Here is a 9,837-nt window from a genome sequence, read left to right as displayed (position 1 = left end):
CACAGGCTCGCCATTTCTGGAACCATTCCAGGCCCCTCACTTTCCCAGGAGCAGAATCACTTCCTCCTTGTCTCCCCTTATTCTTCTTCCTCTCCTGCAACCCCAAACTCCTATAGAGATTTGATTTGTTTCACTGGTTGCTTATTTTAATTGTTTCAGCCACATCTGCCTAGTGCTTAGGATCCAGATCATTTTCTACCTGGGTTTTCAAATGGACCCTTTATCCTGTCCCCTGGTCTCATCTTACTGCTTTTCCCACCTTCCACCCTATGGAAGGGCAGAGTACCTCCCTTTCTAGGACCACGAGGGATGGGCAGGTGGAAAAGACAGCCTTGGCGTTTGTGAACGTGGAAACCTCTTGGGTCGTGTTCTCTCTCTCTCCCTCTCTCCCTCTCTCTCCTCTTTCCCACCCACCCTTTTCTGTTCTCTCTTCTTTCTGTTCCTTTTCCATAATGTAAAATCTATCTATGCCACTAACAGGTTTCTCTTTGCCTAATACTGCCACTGATTTTCTAACATTTCATAGCTGACTTTCAAGGGGAACCCTTGCCATTTTGTGTGGTATTTCTCATGACTTAATGCACAGGAACCAGTTTCTTGATATGTGAAAGAAAAAAGGAAAGAAAAAAACAAAGTATAGAGTGCTGGATAGTTTTTATTTGTGAGGCTAGAAATGGTGCACAGATACTAACATGCTATATATATTCACTGGGCAGTGTATTTTGGAGACATTTCCATGTTAGCACATGAAGATCATCCCTCTGTGTAACTGCTGCATAGGATTCCATCATAAGAACAAACCACTATTTATTGAGCTATTGCCCTACTGCTGGCTATTTGGGCTTTTTTTAGTATTTTGCAGTCAAACAACATGCATTAGATCTTTGCCTCATGCACATGTGCAAATGTTTCTCTGGGGAGATTCAGGGAAGTAGAATTATTGGATCATAGAAGAGGCACATTTTTTATTTTAACAGATTCTGTCAAATTGCCTGCCAAAGAAGCTGTAAAATACACTCCCACCAGAAATCAAATGAGGGTGTGTGTGTCACTACGTTGCCTGAACTTTATCTGATCAAATTTTGGATTGTTGCCGCTCTGATTAAAAGTGGTGCCTTACTGGGTTTTATTTGCATTTCCCTGATTTCTAGTGAGATTAAGTATCTTTTCAAGTTAGTGGTCATCTTAGGTCACACTCCTGAAAGTATAGATGTACAATGTGTGTGTGTTTATGTGTGTATATGTGTTTGTGTGTGCGTGCATCTATATTTATATATGTATGTACGTATCTCTTTAAAGGATACATATTTTTTTCCCAGAATCCCCTCTCTCATAATCAACCAACTGTATACTCTCACTATAGAGCATATGAATTCTATTTTTTCATACTCTCTATTGCACTTTTTAAATGTTTTTTTTTTGGTAGGTAAATAGCAGCTTATTTATTTTAAATTATTTTCATTAAGAGTAAGATTGTCTACTTTCTTAAACTTTTGGCAATTTATATATTTTTTGTGGATGCCTTATTTTTTCTTTTTTTTTATGTGGGATTGTTCATCTTTATTTCTGTGTAAATTCATAAGAACTCTTTACATACATTAAGACTGTTAACCTGTGTATGAGGGGTCAATAAAGTCCAGATAGTTCGATAAACATAATATTCATAATGTATTAATACATAATATATACTACATTACTATATTATTACATAGTATATTAATATTTCTAATTATAGATTCTTCAGTGAAGTAGCATGTGCCTGGAAGGGACTCCTGGGAAAATCCCCTTTGGGGACTACAGACTCTTAAACCAAGAAATGTAACTTCGGTTTCCATATTGTCTCCTAATTTATAGAGCTGGCTGACAGAGCATCGTGATAAAGCAGCAGATTTTGAATGTTTGAGTGTGAGTAGACTGCAGCTGTTCACTGCGAAAGCACTGTAAGTGATTCACGTCAGGTCATTGCACGTCTGCAGTGCCTGGCCGCTGCTCACAGGAAACTTTCAGGAAACTGGCAGGACAGAGATCCAGGGAAGGCCCCCGGGCAGCCGACTGTGGCTGCCACATCAAGCTGGAGGGGTAATCGCAGCCCTTTCCTTCCCTCTTTTGGCAGGGAACCCTCCCTTTCTCCCCATTAGAGAAGGTTTGTCTTAGTTTTACCTGTTTCTTGAAAGTCTGTCTTTTCTAGGTAAAAGCTCACTAAGGGAGGAGGAGAAGAAATCCCTGGTTTCCCCTCCAGAACTAGAGAGCTAGTTGGTGATGACATACACACCATCCTGGACAGCCTGTCAACGACACTTAAGGCAGACGAGCAAGACAGTTTCACAGCACAGATTCCTGCCCCGCATCGTTCGTGGCAGGTTCAAATCCCAGCTCTGCCCCACTGATCCGCAGCCCCCTCAGGTCTCAACTGTGCAAACGTGAGCTTTCTCATCTATCAAAGGCAACGTATCTAGTTTAAGGCTGTGGTGACGATTAGCAGGGTCAGTCCACCTGTGGATCCTGGCGCACAGCATTTTGAGGATAATATCTCTAATCATGTTTCTATCTAATCTCAGCATAGGGACAGATCTGTGTATGCAAATTACACTTTCCAAAGTGGTGGGAAGGAGTATATTAGGGCATATAAATTTCTTCTGAAACATCACTGTAAAGGTGTCTAGGTGGGGAAATGACTTTTCTTGTTTGTCCTGGCTATGACGTCAGGTTTTTAAAATATCACTCCGGTCGAGGCGTCTGGCAACCATGGATAACCCAACAACCGTTACTATGGCTGCGAGGAGGCGGCAGCGAGAACCTCCCCGCAGTGTTTACTGAAGATGAGGGAGTCAATAGCTCCTGCAGTTAACTGATGACAGCGCTTATGTCCTTGAGTCTGTGAGACAGAAATCACTGCAAAATGCGAGAGAAACACAGCACAGCCGTGCCCTTCCCAAGGAAATCACAGGATGTATCTCAGCACCTAGGGAACAGCCACCACGACTCCAGCCATATTCCCCCACACAGAGAAATATGGCAAAGGTCTCCTTTCCTCAAGACCGTAGGCCATGTTCTGTCTTAGGTGTTCTCGGCCTTGTAGGGACCCTTTTTCTCATGAAGTGAAGAGGGATGATTCCTACCAGCCCAGATTTCTGGTTTAATTGCAAGAATTGTGGAAATGGGGGGAAGAATTCATGAAGTCGCAGAGGCCACCCCTGACCTGTTCAGGGCGGTTTTCAATGAGAGTTGATTCTGATCTGCAAAAAAGGGGGTATAGATAGTTATTAAGGGAGAATGACCTTCAGTTGGGCAGGTTTGCTGTTGAATTCTGTCTCTACCCCTTAGAGATTGTGTGACATCTGCTAGTTATTTAATATGTGTGATCCTCAAGATTTCTCAACAAACTGAATATAACACTTATATTGAATATCGTGTTATGTTACAGGATAGTGTGAGGGTTAGAAATGGCATAGTGAGCACAATGTGAAATACTGTTGCCTTTGGTGGTAGGCAGTGAAGACCTTCCCTAAGGTATCCACATCCTAACTTCCGGAACCTCTGAATGTTACGTTGTATGGCCACAGGGACTCTGCTGGCAGGATCATGTCAAGCATCTTATAATGTGGAGATTGTCCAGGCTTACCCAGGAGGGCCTGGTATAATCACAAGGACCCTCACACGAGAGAGGCAGGAGATGAGAACGAGCGGGAGAGGAAGGTGATGTCAACCCACAGAAGCAGAGGCTGAAGTGGTGCGGCCACAAGCCAAAGGATGCAAACAGCCTCTCGAAGCACGAAGAGGCAAGGAATAAATTCTGCCCTGAAGGGTCCAGAAGGAACCAATCCTGCCAACCCTTTGATTTTAGTCCCACGAGACTTATTTCTGATGCTTTGACCTCCAGAACTGTTAAGATAATAAATCTGTGTTGTTTTAAGCTACTGCGGTAATTTGTTACAGAAACCGCAATAGGAAACCAATATAACTTTGTGCAAATGGCATTTTCATTATCAAGCACAATAACATTCATTCGAAACGGGGAGACATTTTTGAAAATTGTGATGTGCCATGTGAAGGTTATTGTCAATGTTCTTACTCTGTTTTGCTTCCATTTAAAGCAAGCCTGCTACTTCTACACTTTGTATTTCAATATTTTCCTATTATTCTATCCAAGGATGGCAAAGCTGTACTTCCATTCTTTTTACCATTTTCCAAGAAGATATATGTCTTAAGAGACAGTCAAGTGTAGACGTCGCCCAGCAGGGGTCTAGACTATTGGCCTTCACCACTCCGCTCATAGCTCTGCGTCACAGAAGACACTCCGACGACTTGATCTGAGCACCAAGAGTGAACAGACTTAATGAGTAGGGGAAAGAAAATAAGGTATGGTGGGGAGGAAGAATTTTCCTCTACCCTTCAAGGTTCTTTTAGCTGGTCCAAAAATCAGACTGATTCCTGCGCACTGGGGCCGTTGGTCGGGGTGACTTGGGCTGGTGCGCACAGGGATCTCAGGGGCCCCCTTCAGCCTCTGGGCCAGTACCCACTGCTTCTGAATGCAGAGGACTGGGAGACCCTGCCTGGGCCCGGAGTGGGGTGGGGGGGCCTCAAGCTAGCTAAACTACAAAATATAATAATAATAAAAATATGAGGCATGTTAACAGGAGAAAATCTGAAGTTTTATTATATACATAAGGAGGCTCAATAATGAAATTAAAACCTAAAGAAATGAGCAAGGCAATGAGTTTTTATACCTTTTAGACAAAGAGACAATAAATCCATGAAGAAGAACCAACAGGACAAAGAAAACTTACATTTGGAAGCTGCCTTTAGTAAGGAACTCTAAACAGCATTCGGGCTGGGATGGTAAATCAGCAAAAAGGTAACCAGATTTGTTTATGCAGCCTGCTGGGCTCTCAATTCCCTGTCTCTGTGAAAAGGACATCTTCTACCCTTTAGGTGCAGGGAGGGCACCTTTCACAGGGGAGATTTCCTGGTTTCAGTGGGGGACAGAGGAGCATCAGAGTAAGGCTGTTTTCTCCAGTCCCCTAAATTTAAATTAAGCAATGCGCCAGAAAGGCACATTTTGGGGTGGTTGCCCTTGGCCCCTACAACAGTCAAGTAGACCATGGCAGAGAATGTGAAGAGTCTCCCCATATTCTAGAAATATTTTTACCTAGGCACATGACCCACTAAATAGGGTCTACGTTTCTCAGACTGTTTCACAGGAAGGTATAATCACTGACTAAGTTCTGGCCGATGACATGGAAATAGAATCAACATAGGCAACTTCAAGAAAGTGTTCTTTGAGAGGAGCTCTGTGTCATGCACCTTTCGTAGCTGGAAGACAAATGTGACACCACCTCCATCCACAACACAGAAGCCAAATGTTGAAGATGTGTGAAGCTAAAAAGTGGAAGGACTTGGCTCCTTGGTAATTGTGGAGTCCCACGGCACAGGGATGAACCGCCTATGTTTGCATGAAAATAAAAATCTCTCCTGTTGGAGTGGCGGGTTTTATTTATTTGGTGGTAGGAGGGAATCCATCCTTTGCAGTCAAACTAAATCCTTCCTCTGAGGACTTATTACGGAACTTACAGGGGATTGTTACCATTACAACTTCCTAGTAAAATAAAACTGCTGGAGGAAGCACAAAACATCTTTATCAGGAACAGAGGGAGAGAGAGAGAGAGAGAGAGAGAGCATAAAAGAGATTTAAGTATACCGTAAAAAAAAAATCATGACTTTTCAGTAGATAAATTATAGTCAGTGATGGTAAGTATCAAGACCTGAGGAGCAGCTTGCAAGATCCAGTGGAGAAGGAGATGAAAACTTAGAGGAAAAATTCAAAGATTGGGAAAAAAGTTAGCCTTGAGGATAGATCCAGAGAGAAAACATGTGATTTCACAGACTGACAATCTCTTCTCCGAAGCCATTGAAGCCAGAAAAATTTTTGGAATTTGGACTGTTTCAACTTTTAGACCAATACTGTATTTTTAATATATATTTATGTGTATATACAGTTATATTTTTATATGTTATTTATTTGCATACTTTTACATTATATATAATTTCATATTTATAGTATATACTAAAAAGCACCCCCCATATGAGAAGCACTCTGAAATCAAACATTCTCATTGGCAAACATGTGAACATTCACGCTAATATTTTTTAATGACAAAAAATAGCCTCACCTCAGTTCAGTTTTTCCACCAAATGTGTTTGCTGGAAATTAATTTAAAAACAAAAAAACTTTAGGTAAGGGATTGTGAGCCTGCATTAGGATTTCAGGCAGAAGGAAAAGGGCATCTGTAGTGGAGAGGAAATGATGAAAGAAGTGCAGGGAAATTGGCTAGTTTGAGTTTAATATATTCTAGTCTGGACTGATGAAGAGAAGCATATCCTAGTGTTTAAAAATTCAGAATTCTAAGGACAAAAGGAAATATGTTAAATACTTTTTGACACTTTAGAATGAGTTACATGCAAAGGGAAAACTTAACTGACATTTGACTTCATTTCTGCATCAGTGGGACGCAGAAGGAATACCAGGATGCACGGAACTTGGGAAGAAAAAGATGGTACCCCAGAAACATATGCCCCCAGACTCTCAGTCCCTGTCCCAGTGCGAGATCGTATTTGCAGATTCCGCAGGGGCACAGGGACTACAGCACGTGGTTATGGAGCCTAGGAATGCAACTGGCAAATCACTTGACTGAAAAACCAATTTACCAGGACATCTACTTTGGAACAGGATGAAGTACCAGGAACCAGATTTGCTCTTCTACCTTAAACCACCAAAAAAAACTGGGCAAAATACAGACAACAACAGTTAGCAGACATCCAGTGCTGAGCATCATGCGACTGGCCCCTGAGAGCGGGGAGTCCTGAGTCCGACCGGCTCACTGCCTGCAGACTTTCCGACGCACAGCCCAGGGTGCCCAGCCGCTGCCGTGGACGGATCCTGAGACGCAGGCAGTCAGGGTCCGTGGGGCAGAGCCCCCAGCGCAGGGAGCTGCAGAGGCTCACTTCTCGGGCTTCAGCAGCACCCTGATGAGAGCAGGACAGAGGAAACTGAGAAAGGACCACCCCACAGGCAATCATCCTGGCTCACCGACAAAGCCATTTGGTTCAAGTACAAGAGCCCGAGAGGAGTCAAGACAGACACTATGTGGCTCACAATGCCTAAAATAGTTACCATCTGGCTCTTCATAGAAAATGTTTGCTGACTCCTGGCACAGGAGATAAAAAAAAAGAACTTTTGAATTGCACCACCTGGGCTCAGATCCCTTCTTCCTCGCTGAGTGACCTTGTCTAAGTCACCTAACCTAAGCTTCGGGTTCCTGTCTGTAAAAATGGCATGATACAGGCACCACCTACACTCACGCAGCCGTTGTGAACATTAAATGGCATAAAAGACTGCAAATGCTCTGAACCCTTACTGGCATTACAGCAAGTAAAATGAATAAATAAATGCTTTTTTTTTTTAAAGGTTAACTTTTTATTTAGAGGCAGACAGTTCTCGGGTGCTTTATGGTTTCCATCATAACATCAAGCCACATGATTTACCTAATCCCAAATATTCCTTCTCTCCCAACCGCACTCCCATTGTGACTAAAAGAAATGGGCCAAATAATATTTTTAGTGTAATGTTTGCAGGCTGTGGGGGCACACTCTAAAATCCAAGTTACCCTCTGTTAACTATTCTGTAACACCTCACCTTAAATTGGATTAAAAACTTCCCCAGGGAGGAAAGGGTTATCTCTTTGTGACTTCCAGGGCCAATGAGAGGGTCTTATGTGTAGGAACGAGGGATAAATGTTTGGGATGGACAGATGGGTACCTGGATGGATGTCATACATCATGGAGGGAGCACCTGGGATGAGTTCTCTGTAAATAATCAGAAGGAAAAGCAGTAGGTCACCAGCCTTGTCCTGCCACTCATCATTAACAGCACCTAGGGCCATGTTCACAGTTCACACCTCCTTGCAGTATACTTGAGGAGGTTTGTCTTGGTTTGCTTTGTTTATTTGCTTCGGGGGTTTTCGTATCTCTGCAGAGGCTCTGCAGAGGCGAAGGACTTAGTTTTCCCCTAGTCATGCCACATGGTCATTACCGGGCTGTGCAAGGTCCCTCCCTTGGTTATTTACTAGCTTTAACCTGCTCACCTCGCCATAAATAACCACTGGAATGTGTTTAATTATGTATTTTCATTTGTGCTGAATTTTTTTAAATACTGTGGTTTTCTGCACATATTTTTAATTTATCTAAAGCCTATTAGGTCCTGTCTCTCTCGCTTTTCACATAGCACGGCATGCCTACACCCACCCCGCTCTGTGCACATTCAGCCACTGGTTTCTAGGCCTGCAGGGGGGACATCCACATGTTTGACCTGTTGCTTTCTACATGTTTATTTTACGGTGCAATTACAAGTAACTTCCCAGTTTAGTCACTCCTGTTTCCCTGATTTGGAAAGAGATGAGGCACTACATCCCCTGACCGTGATGGAAGGGACAGGAGTCCCAGGAAGAGAGGGAGAGGTCAAGGACAGGTCTGCCTGGGTGTGGAAGCTGCGGTCACCTCCTGCCCTTGGCTAAGCTGCTTAGCTTCTCCCTGTTTTGTCACCTAGAGCAGAAACCATAATCTCTGCCCTACCCACAGCAAAAGGCTGATAGGAGGCTTAAGTAAAAGAGTGGGGGAGAAAAAGGCTTTGAATAGTGTTTCTAAGCACACACAGGTGAATCAGCCTGCACCATTCCCTTCACCCGCTGACACCAGAGCCCAGCCTGGTGCCTGGAAAACCAAACGCCCATCCCTGGGCTTTGAGGAGGCCCTCACCCTCAGTGAGACAGGGACCTTGAGGGTAGTCAGAGTAGGGTGAAGGCCCCAGGAAAAAAACAAGGCAGGATATTAGCAGTCAAAGCAATGTAACAATGTAAAGAAGACCCTATCGAAACTCTGTGTTAAGCATTATGCAAAGTCAAGTCACACTAATTCTCTAGGGTAAGGATACCACACTAGGAATATAGACATCTTCAGTGAGAACAGTTAAAGGTCAAAAGGCCAGGAGCAACTTGGCCTGGAATGTTTTGAAGGGTATCTCAGCATAACCCGTGACTTCACTGTAAACGGCCCTAGCAGACAGACAACAACTCAGCCCACCTGAGGGGCAGGGCAGGTGGTACAAGTCCACACCCTAAGCCTTCAGTTCCCCAAAATCTTCAACCGCCTATAAATCCCCTAGACAACGCACCTCCCCGGGCTCTCTTGTCACCTCCTGGTGTGAACCAGGAGCTCTTTCTTCTCACTTTATTTCTAAATAAAAGCCTCTGCCCTGGGTCTCCTACCTTGGGTGTTTGCTAAGTTCATTCTTCGACTCCGCAAACAAGAACCCTGGCATCATCAGGTCATGCGGTCAATCAAGTGCTGGGCCCTAGGCAGCCTCTTGCCTCTCCTGGTCACTCCCACCCCCTCAGGTGCCTTGACGCTGGGGCTCTGTAGGGAGCTGCAACCTCCCACAGGCAACTAGTCCCAGCACCTGCTCCCTGTTTATCATCTTCTGCCTTCCTCATGCACCCCTACCCTTAGTTCTACCCATGTGGCTTCTTTGTAGCCTGGTGTCTGGGCACAAATGCCCTTCCCAGAATTCCATCCCTAGGAATATCCCACAAGAGAGAATCATGGCTGGCTTCTGTGATCATGATATTAGGCCATGTTGCTCAGTCTACTTCCACATCCACCCAGCAATAGCAACAAGAAAAACATGAGCTCTATTCTATGCTTCATCCAAAAAAATGCCAATTAATGTTCCCAGTGTAGGTGTGGATGCAGCCTCCTAACTCCTTCATGCAAAGACCTTCAAGA

Source organism: Manis javanica, chromosome 12 (genome assembly GCF_040802235.1).
Source record: "Manis javanica isolate MJ-LG chromosome 12, MJ_LKY, whole genome shotgun sequence".
NCBI lineage: Eukaryota > Metazoa > Chordata > Mammalia > Pholidota > Manidae > Manis > Manis javanica.
Note: the sequence above shows the minus strand (reverse complement) of the source record.